General features: G+C 48.7%; 1 long non-coding RNA gene across 1 annotated transcript; it reads right to left on the bottom strand.

Annotated features, from left to right (window-relative positions):
- Window positions 1–1,064: 1,064 nt before the first annotated feature.
- On the bottom strand, window positions 1,065–4,953 carry LOC131277580 (uncharacterized). Its single transcript, XR_009184726.1, has 3 exons — window positions 4,874–4,953; window positions 1,604–1,668; window positions 1,065–1,459 (listed from the first exon to the last, which is right to left on the bottom strand). It is a non-coding gene; the product is annotated as an uncharacterized lncRNA (long non-coding RNA).
- Between the last annotated feature and the right edge of the window lie 6,498 nt (window positions 4,954–11,451).

Below are 11,451 nucleotides of genomic sequence, written 5' to 3'. Positions count from 1 at the left end.
GTGCAAGATCCTACTTTCCTTCCAAAATGTTAATACCCTATTGGTATACAATAGGTAAGTACCAGGGGATTTATTTACAGAACCTTGTGAGTTGTTATCTCTTTGGGAGACAGGTGGAGCTTAGTAGCCACAGAATGCAAAATGGAATCTTCCCTGCCCTGCATATGGCTCTAGAGTGTAGATGGTAGAATATAGTATATAGACTATATTTGAATCCAGCTTGCCACAGATTAGCAGAATGCCTTTGCACAGAGTATTTACCCTTTTTAACTTTTTTCGGTTTGCTTCCTCATCTGTAAAATTTGACCTCAAACACCTATGGTAAGAAGGAATAAATGAGGGAATAACACAGTAAGTGCTCATGTCTGTTTAGCCGCTCTTATAGTCTAGGCCTGCACTGTCCAGTATAGTAGCCACTAGTGCAGATGGCTACTTAAATTTAAATTAAACATAAGTAAAGTTTATAATTCATTTCCCTAATCATATATCACATTTCAAGTGTTCCAAAGCCTCCCATAGCTGGTGGCTACCACATTAGCACAGATATAAGCACACAAATCCTCCCAGAAATAGCTGCTGGACTATGCTGACTTTGAGTCCAAGTCCTTCCTTTCATCAATTAAAAAGTCATCTTGGGAAACGGACTTTGGCCCAGTGGTTAGGGCGTCCGTCTACCACATGGGAGGTCCGCAGTTCAAGCCCCGGGCCTCCTTGACCCGTGTGGAGCTGGCCCATGCGCAGTGCTGATGCACGCAAGGAGTGCCGTGCCACGCAAGGGTGTCCCCCGCGTGGGGGAGCCCCACGCGCAAGGAGTGCGCCCATAAGGAGAGCCACCCAGTGCGAAGGAGGGAGCAGCCTGCCGAGGAATGGCACTGCCCACACTTCCCGTGCCGCTGACAACAGAAGCTGACAAAGAAACAAGATGCAGCAAATGGACACAGAGAACAGACAACCGGGGGAGGGGAGGGGAATTAAATAAATTAAAAAAAAAAGTCATCTCAAAGAGAACCATCTCTAATAGGTTTCAAATGGTCACATGTTCCACCTCACCTGTCTCATGGCCCTTTCTACAGAAGGAATGGCATACACCAGAGGGCTGGGAAGGGAATTCTAGCTATGCCCCTTGGCCAGATGTTGCAGTTGTGGGGTGCCACAGATATGGGCTGCATTAGCTGTCAGGAGGCACTGGAAGAGATGGATGTGTTGAGCTGCTTAGTTGTCTAATTTTGCTGAACTTAGGACATTTTCTTCACTGTCAGAATTCAAAGTGTGCTGCCATTTGTAAGGAGAAGGAGGAAGTATGTGGTTCCTACTGCTCCCCTGTTAATTTGAGGACCTACTCCTTGCTTTAGCCCAGGAAGCCTCCTTAATTTCAGGCTGACAGGCTTGTTCTTGAAGCTGAGTGAGTGAACATCCTCACCCTCATTTGGTTGTGGTCATTTCTTTGCAGCCTTCTGTCCTATTGATAAATACAGTTTGGAATAAATCAAAATAGAACAAAGAAGTAAAGGAAGATAACGTTTGTGAGGGTATCACATGAAGACCTTTTTTCTTATCTCACCAGATATTGAAATTAAATTAGATAAAGAAGGATTTATATTACCTTTTACAGTTGATGAAGATGGGCCCAAAGGTAAAGAAACTGCTGTTGTTTTTATGTTACAAGGCCTGTTGAGGTGAATAGAAAAGGATCATTTTCTTAAAAAGGTGAGAAAAATAGATGATTCCAGAAATTAAAAGTACATTTCAGGATATGTTTTTTGGAAATTCCTTGTAATATTTTATAAACAGGATCATTAATTAAGCCAAGTACTTTTTCAGTAGACTAAAGAGTAACACATTCATGATTCATGTGAGAGTACTGGCCATTAGGAAAAGCCAAATCTTGAGTAAACTTTGGCCAGAAAAATAATATTTTGGATGGTTATAAAAACTAAGTTCATTTCTCTTTGATTTTTTTTTTCAGAGTAGCACTATGCATCAATGGCCCCAAAAGAGTTTGTTTTAACAGCAAAAATTTACTAGGAAAAAAGGCTATTAAACAACGGCAACTACATTTATTTGGTTATCAAGTTGGCCAGGTATGGGTCCATTCCCTCCACCCCCCAAAGTAATCCCTAATTCATACTTGCTTTTTCCAGGGTCCTAAGTAGTCTGCTAGCCCAGTGGACTGAGAATCTTATTAAATTATTGGAATATCTGTTTTAATTTCCTCCTGATGTAAGTGTAAGAATAGACAAGATGACTCACTAAAACCATAATCTTCATCACTCCCTAATACCTAAGACCTTATTGTTTCCTTTGTAAGTTACTTAATAAGGCATTATGATGATGAGTGACTAGAATGTAGATGAGTTTCCCAAGTTCTCTAAGGTATTGGTGCTAGTCTGCTCCCTGGTTTCCTCTCTGGCTTACTCTTGTCCAGTTCATCTTGCACATCCCAGATTAATCTTCTGAAAACCCTCAGCATGCCAGCCTGTGATCAGAAACCTTTTTTCTTTCCTGCTCACAGGATACAGTAGAACCTCCTCTGCTTTGACTTTTGGGACCCCCTGAGGCTGCACCTTGTTGCCTGGCTCCAAGCTGGTGGTCTCTTCCCTCCCACCTAACCCACTCCATTCTCTCTCACCTTGCTCCTTTGCCCAGGTGCCCCCTCTCCCTCCAGACAGCATCTCCCCGTGACTAAATTCTGTCCACTCAGCAGCACCCCACTCAGGTCTCTTCTTTCCCTACAACCTAAAACCCTGACCTCCTCTGAGAGCTGGAATGCTGATTTTCTTCACACACGCTGCTCTGGTTTGTTGTGTACTTCTAGTATTGATTGTGTCTTTGAGGACAGGAATCATATTTGATACTTCTTTAAATATCCCTCTTATTTAACCAACAAATATTTATTGAGCTCTTATTATGCGCTAGGCATTGTTCTGGGCTCTGGGAGTACCTGAGTAAGATAGCTGTGACTTTGCCCTCAAGGAGCTTCCATTCTTATGTGTGCGCGACTGCTGAGAGCCTCGGTGTTGCTTTAAGACCTCCAGCTGCTGGGGTAATGGGACTCCCCTCCTTGCTGAAGGCAGTCGCCCTTGTTTGTGGATATAATCAGCCATAGCTGCAACCAACTGCCTAATGGTCTAAAGCCACCTACAGAATGCCCTCACACTGGCAGGCCAGGGCTTGCATCATCCAATGACTCAGCACCAACTGGACGGTGATTAACCATCGCATGACCCCATCATGCTGTAACTTTTTAGATCTGTTTATCTTTAATTTTTAAGGTTTTTTAAACTTTAGCATAGGTTATTGAAACTCTATGAGTTCTCGAGCTCCAAGTTCACTTTTAAATTTTATGCTTCTTTGCAGAGAAGGAATGGGACAAATAAAAGCAAATGAAAGATTGACCAGGAGAGAGCTGCAATTGATTGGGATGCCTTCATATACCCAAGTGAATTGCCGATCACCTGGGGGCCAGGCCAAAAGGATTCTCACATCTCTTGGAAACCTGTGAAGTGGTCTCACTTACAGTTCTTAGAGCAGTTCATGGCTTTGGGTCTGAGCCCCATTCTGGATCATGCTATGCCTCAGAAACTTATCCACAGTCCCTATTCACTACCGAGTCCAAGCCCAGTGTCACTTCTGCCTTCTGTGAGCTCTCTTCCCCTCCCTGCCCCACCCTATACCCCCCACCCCGCTCACCCCACTCCTCTCCCCATAACAACAACCTCCTCCATCATCATGAGACATTCATTGCATTAGGTGAATACATCTCTGAGCACCACTGCACCTCACGGCCAATGGTCCACACCATAGCCCACACTCTCCTACAGTCCACCCAGTGGGCCATGGGAGGACATACAATATCCAGTAACTGTCCCTGCAGCAACACCCAGGACAACTCCAAGCCACCATGGCCACTTTCTCCACACCAATGCCACATTTTCTTCTATTACTAATCACAGTAGTTCATGAATAGAATATCGTTAAGTCCACTCCAATCCATACTTTATTCCTCCATCCTGTGGGCCTTAGAATGGTTGTGTCCATGTGTAAGGAGGTGTAGGATGAGCACAGACTGTCTTGCTGGGTCATACTTCTAGGGGTGCCATAATTCTAGGGTTCCCTACTGCTAGGTGTGCTGTACTTCTAGGGGTGTCATACTTCTAGGGTGCTCTACTTGTAGGGGTGCCACTGTAAACGTGTGGTTATTGTTTTTGTTAATTAGCATCAAGGACATGGTACTGAAAAACCTCTGCTTGAGTCAACGACCTGCAGGCAAGAAGCAACGAGAGGGGGCTCGTTGGTCCGGGCCTGAGAACAACCCCTCCCCTGCCTGTCTGTCCACCTGCACTCCCTGCTGCCTTCCCCTTCTGAAAGTTGCACAGCCCTTGTCCTCCCGTTCTGCCACCTGCACATCAATGGGCTCGGCCTCAGGGTCACCACAGATGCTCTTCCCTCTGCCTGGAATGACCGACTGTTCCCCAGATTTCACAAGTCTGGCTCCTCATTATCATTTATGTTTCAAGCCAGCCTTCCTAGAGCCGCCCTCGTTAAAGTATTCCCAAGGCCTGTTTAGTTCCCCTTTTCCTTTTTACTGATACACACACACATTCGAGGCTTTAGAATTAAGTGAATTTTCGACAAAAGGAACGCGCCTCTTGAACCAGCATCTGACTCAAGAAACAGCAGAGCGCTGCGGAACAGCTCAGTTTTGCCAGATACCACTTGGCTGGATTGGATTCGTGCCGCTGCACACCCGCACCTGCCAGTACCGTGAGCGGTGGCCCCTCGTGCTGACCGAGGCGCTGAAAACTAACTCGTTGTACGTTGACACAATGCTGCTGCGGATACAGAGTTAATATAAGAAGGCAATGAATTCCACCTGTGCCTTCCACTACTGTTCCGCAGCTCCTGGAGGGTTTCAGATGCCGCGCTGGGGTGGCCTGCACTTCTCCTGGACAGCCTGCTTGGAACCTTCCGGGAGCGCAAGGGCAAGGGCAAGGGCAAGCCGGCGCAGGCCGCCAGTCCAGCAGATGGCTCCTCGCGTCCCAAGTGGGCCCTCCAGGGACCCGCAAGGAGACGGGAGGGCACGGTCCCATTCCCATCCCGGCAGCGCCCTCCGCCCTGCGCCCCTGGCCCTGCACCCCAGCCCTGCGCCCCCCGCCCAGCTTTGTGACGAGAGGCTGCGGTTTCCCGGCAACTGCGGAACGCGGGCTCCGGGCAGCCAGGAGGCGTACTCGGGCGGGGCCCCTGGCGGGGTGGGACCGATCTGGCCTCAGCGGAAAAGGTGGACGAGGGCGGCCTGGAGCACAAGGAGGAGATCACCGCCGCCACGCTGCGGGGCAAGCCCCGGCCGCCGCCCATCTCAGCGCTGACCGCCTTCAGCTACTTCCCGCCACGGTGCCTGGACCCCAAGGAGCGCAGCTACTTCTCCCGCCAGGCCCGGGTGAGGCGGGAGGGGCGGCACCGCGTGGCTGGGGTGAGGCGGGGCTGGGGGCAGGTGTCCCCTGCCAGGGAGGGGCTGGGGCGGGGTTCTGCCACCCGGAGCGGGGACTGGAGACCCAGGGGCACCGCGTGGAAGGGGTCTGGGGGCCAGGCAGGGCTTGGGGGTGGGGCCCGGGCAGGGTGGGGGATGCTCTGTGGGGGTGGGAGCAGGATATCATAGTGGGAAAGGGCTACCGGGAAGGTCGAGTGGCGGGGGGGGGGGGCGGGGGAGGGAGGAGGGAATATTCACCAGGGAGGAAGACTCGGAAGACTCGATGGGGCGCCCTGGGGTGGAGGGGGGCAGGTGCTGCTCTCGGTGGGGTCAGTGAGATGGGTGCCTGGACCCGAAAGAGCAGAGCTTTTAGTACTGCGAGACACAGACCACCCCCCCGACCCCGCCCCGGAGCTGGAGGGGCCTCGCGGCCATCCAAGGGCGCACAGACAGTCTAGAACGGGGGCCTCGAGGGTATCCAGTGTGTGGGGTGCGGCCCCCTGAGCAGTATGTGCGGTGGTTCCCAAGGCCGTGAATAAGCAGCCAGACAAATGGACGGTCCTGGGCCCCGGGAACCCTCTGGCAGCCTTCCCACTCACCAAGGAGAACCAGAAATACATCTGCACCATCTGGCCTGGCCCCTCTGGGAAGGTGTGCGTGGTGGGAAGAGCTGGAGGGTCTGAGCAGCTGAAGGCCCCAAGAGAGGGGGGAAGGAAGGAAGAGAAGGGTGTCCAGAGTTGTCCAGGTCACCCATTACTTTCTTTTCAACATTGTTTCTGTCAGTCCCCAGGGCGTTCCACAGAGCATCTGATTAGATAAAAGCTTTCCTTGGGGACCCTCAGCCTGGTGGACACCTGGGCACCTGGACTATCCCTCAGCCCTCCTGGAGGAATGGGACTGCCAGAAGAGGGACACCTCACTTTTCTCAGGCTGCTGTCACAAGTGCCATGAACTAGGTGGCTAAAAAACACCAGGAACTGCTCTCTCAGCCCTGCAGGCTGAAGCCACAGCTGCATGGGCCATGCTGGTAGGTCAGTCCTGGCCCCTGGGGCGCCTCTCCCTTGGCCAGCAAGCCTTGGGTTTTCCGTGTCTCCTCAGTCACACTATGGCCTGCTCTGTCTCTCTTCCCATGGCGCCCTCCCCTTCTGTCTGTGCCCACACCCCCCTTCTAAAGACACAAGCCATCCTGGACTAAGGGTCCACCCACTGCAGTCGGCCTCATTCAGTTTAAATGATTCTGCTTGCAATAACGCTTTTGCAAAAAGTTTGTGTTCCCAGGTACCTGGGATTAGGACTTCAGGGTATCTTTTTGGGGTACACAGCTCAACCCATAATGTGGAACGCAGATTCCCTTGGAAAGGAAGTTAATGGTGTATAAAATAATCCCACAAAATGCCTCCTTCCTCTTCTCCTAGCCACCCACAATTAGTGGTGCCCAGGTAAGTGCCCAGTTCAGGTCAACTCTCGCTGGAGTACTGGTGGGAGGCCTATTGAGTCTCATGAGCTTCACTTCACACACAGAAGCTTACTTTCCAGTTGAAGCAACCATGGCCCTCAGCCTGCCCCCCGGGATGTCTCTTGCATCTGAGGTACCCCTCTGCCTGGCTTCTAGCGTGTGGAAGGACTGGATGGAGGAAGGGGATTTCCGGGGCCATCTGACAAGGTACCTGACTCTGCTGGCCATTAAAACAGGAGGGGGGTGGAACAGAAGGGTTCCCAACCTTCTGCCAACATACACCTCATCTGTTTTCTTCCTGTCAGCAATAGGTTTTGAACAACTGTAAATAGTTTCACTTATTAAGTGGGGTTTACATTTTGAGTCTACGGTACCTATGACACTGCCAGTGAGTTGATGGCCATCATGAGCTAATAGTCAAAAAGCCAGGATCTTGGTGTATGAAGTTGTTCAATGCTTCTTTATTGAGAGAATATAAAATTCATCTGGATTCTCAGAATAACAAAGAGAGTTCACGCTACACCTTTTTGTTTGTTCCTTTGAGGAGTCTCTTTCCATAGCACCCTAAGGTGGCCTGTAGACTGCTCCTCGATGGGGTGCCACTGATGGAAGGTACCACTGAGGACTGCACAGTGGGGCTTGTGGCCTCTGAAGCTCGAATGTGGTGGAAAGCAGAGCAGAACCCCTGCCCCCTGCGGGCCAGGCCCAAGAGGGAGAAGGGCAGAGTGAGCCTGAAGACTTAGTTTCTCCTTCCTGAATTTGGAGGTCTGAATTTGGCAGCCTTCCATGGCTGACTGAACAAGGGCCGGATAGGGGCCCCGAGGTAGGAAGTGACTGGGGCTCTGTCCCTTGGAAGGAAATCAGGAATGAGCCATAAGCACTCCTTTCTATATGACAGGGTTGGCAAACTAAGACCTGGCCCCTGCCTGTTTTGACAAAGTTTTATTAGAACACAGCCACACCCATTCATTTCTCTATTATCTCTGTCTAGGATGTTGGGGTTGAGTGATAGTGACAGAGCCCTCAGGGCCAGGAGAGTTCCCACCTGGCCCTGCACTGACAAAGTCACTGACTCCTGCTCGAATGCCTTACTGCCCCCTGGAAAATGGGAATTGTCTTTTGAATACATTCATTCTAATGGGATTTTGTGTTTAAAGCATTTCAGGGCAGTTTTGATTAGCTGAGGTTATAGGCAAATTCTAGTCCTGGGGCTTTGTACATGCCAAAAGGAAATGATGCAACCGAAATAAATATTAATTAAAATCTGAAGAAAAGAGCCTTAAAAGCAGCAAGAACAGCATAAAGCATTTCAAAGTCTATTTGAACCAATGTTCACACCATAATATTGGGATTATGGGCACTGGTATCTGATCAACTCCAGGGCTCCAGGAGCAGTTCCTCTGACCTTGGGATCATTGGTCATAAAGAGGGTGAATTCCACACTACAGGTTTGCTGAAGGACTGAACTGCCCCAAAATTCACTGCAAGTTATTTCAGGCCTTACCAAAACTGATCAAATTCTTCCTAAGTCAATTTCTTTGGAGCACAGTTAACAGTAGTCAGTGTGTTGGTTAGCAGCCCTGGGTGAGGAGCCCCAAGTGGAAGTATCAGCTCTGTGGTGACTAGCTGTGGAGCCTTCACAAGTCACAGCCTCTCTGTCTCACTTTGCCATTCTAGGACAGATCAAACAGAACCGACCTAACGGACCACTTATGAGAATGAATGTATTTAGCATGCATACAGTGGCTCACAGTAAGCCCTGGGTCAGTGGAGCTCTAATTACTGTTTTTTTTTATTTTTTAATTTTTAATTACCTTTTTTTAAAGTTAATAGATCACACAAAACATTACATTAAAAAGCATAAGAGGTTCCCATATACCCCACTCCCCACCACCCACCCCAATCATTTTTTAGTTGTATTTTTTGAAGATACATAGATCACAAAAAATGTTACATTCAAAAAATATACGAGTTTCCTGTATATCCCCACCCCCCTCACTCCACTCCTCCCATATCAACAACCTCTTCCATTAGTGTGCCACATTTATTGTATTTGTTGAATACATTTTGGAGCACTGCTGCACCTCAGAGACTGTAATTGGCTTTGGCTAGTGATGGTCAGTGTCCTTTTTTTTAATTAATTAATTTATTTTTTAATTACATTATGAAAAATATGAGGTCCCATTCAACCCCACCCCCCCTCCCCCCACTCCCCCCACAGCAATACTCTCTCCCATCATCATGACACATCCATTGCACCTGGTAAGTTCATCTCTGAGCATCACTGCACCCCATAGTCAATGGTCCACATCATAGCCCAGACTCTCTCACGTTCCATCCAGTGGGCCCTGGGGGATCTATAATGTCCCGTAATTGTCCATGAAGCACTATCCAGGACAACTCCACGTCCCAAAAATGCCTCCACATCTCATCTCTTCCTCCCGTTCCCCACATCCAGCAGCCACCATGGCTACCTTTCCCACACCCATTCCACATTTTCTCTGTGGACATTGGATTGGTTGTGTCCATTGCACATCTATGTCAAGTGAGGGCTTAGATTCCATATGGGTACTGGATGCACTCCTCCCGCTTCCAGTTGTAGACACTCTAGGCTCCATGTTGTGGTGGTTGACCTTCTTCAACTCCATGTTAGCTGAGTGGAGTAAATCCAATAAATCAAAGTGTAGGAGCTGAAGTCTGTTGAGGCTCTGGGCATGGGTGTCATATTATCAGTCCAGAGATTTGAATCCCCTACATATATCTTAAACCCAGCACCGACTACAATTCCAATAAAGTAGCATGCAAGTCTTGTGAAAAGAGATACCCTCTGAGTCCAATTCCATCATGCAGAAACACCAGCTCCAAAGAAGGGCTATCTGTCATGGCAGTGAACCCCTTCTGCCATGACCATAGAACCCGTGGGTCTCTTTATCCTTCAAAAGAACCAATACCTGGGGTTGTATCTACCTTATCTGTCTCTTAGACTCTGTTCAGTTGTACATAGGGGTATTCCTTCTGACAACCTCCAGACTCTTTTTTAGAGACTCACAGCCTTATAATCTCATTTCTCCTTTCCATTTCCCCCTTACATTAGGTCAAACAGCTTCCCGAAGTCATGTCATTATATGTAGACAGGTATATTCTGCTGTTCCACATTGAATCTTTAATTCAAGGTCATTTTCTAGTTGCTTCTTCAGCTGGTATGTGGTAGTGATCCCTCGGTGCCAGGGAGGCTCATCCCCGGGTGTCATGTCCCACGCTGGGGGGAATGCATAGCATCTACACGCTGAGTTTGGCTGTGAGAGTGGCCACATTTGAGTAACATGCAGGCTGTCAGGAGGAAACCCCCAGGCACAATGCTACTCTAGGCCTTCTTCTTATTGCAGGTGTATAGGCTCAAAAGTGTAACCATTAGTATCACGAGCCCACTGTTGGGCCCTCCTTCCTTCCTGGTTCTTGCCGTTGCACCTGGAGGATTGCCGCTGCTCTCCCAGGGCCCACAAGTGACCCCCCGGCCAGGAGTCCAGTACCCCCCCAGCTGTTGTTTTTGTTTCCACTATGAGTATATATAGACATTACCATATACCCTGAGCATATGCCCTGTATAACTCCCTGTCAACCATATATATCCTGTCAATAACATCCCATATCAGTATTCCTCCGCTGCTATTGTTGAACCACTCTGTGATCCAAAACTTCCCGTAAAGTGAATCCCAACATAATGTCAGCTTTAGAAGAGTCTTAGATCACCGAAATTCATATATACAATATACAGTATTTCCCCAGATCCACCATAAAACCTTTTCCCTTGCACAGCAATAATCTTTTAACTTATTCATATCATATTTCCTGAAACTGATGTACAGATTCCAACACTATAGTTTTCAAACAAGGTGGCATTTGTGCTTACTATGTGGTCTTATGGTTTTCATTATTAGTCTGTCGTCCCCTATATGTTTTTGGTGTAATATTAGCTGTTTAATATTCATCCTCGTGTACTCTCACATAACTCCTCTTTTGCCCCCTTATTTACCTTTGTTCCATCCATTCCACATCCATTTTCCCCTCCCCTTAGGGCCCACAACGCCTGCCAATCTAATACCCTGGGAGCCGTCCTTTCTCACGAGAGATACAGTTCTCTCTGTTCAACGGCATTAGTCTTCCCCAGGATATGGGTCCACCCCACCCAATGGTAGAACCCACCTTGGCAAAATGAGCCTTCAGCTATTCCCTCCGGAGTCCGTCACACATCAGACCATACCCTCTGAGCGTCCTAACCAGGTAACCCTCCTACTTATACTTTGATACGTTTTACTCAACATTTAGTTCTCAATGAACTTCTGACACTCTCCCATATTCGTATGTTGCCCCTCCCTCCCACCTATTTCTTGGACAATATTACCCCTCTTCCCATCCCCAGCCCCCCTCAAACCCAGAAAACCCCACCCGAAGGTAACCCCTTGCCCCCATTTTGTCGCTTCTTTGTGCTCATACTTACCGCCAGCTCATCACAGATTCCACCCCTGCA

Source organism: Dasypus novemcinctus, unplaced genomic scaffold (genome assembly GCF_030445035.2).
Source record: "Dasypus novemcinctus isolate mDasNov1 unplaced genomic scaffold, mDasNov1.1.hap2 scaffold_161, whole genome shotgun sequence".
Lineage (NCBI taxonomy): Eukaryota > Metazoa > Chordata > Mammalia > Cingulata > Dasypodidae > Dasypus > Dasypus novemcinctus.
This window is presented reverse-complemented; position numbering and strand designations above follow the sequence as displayed.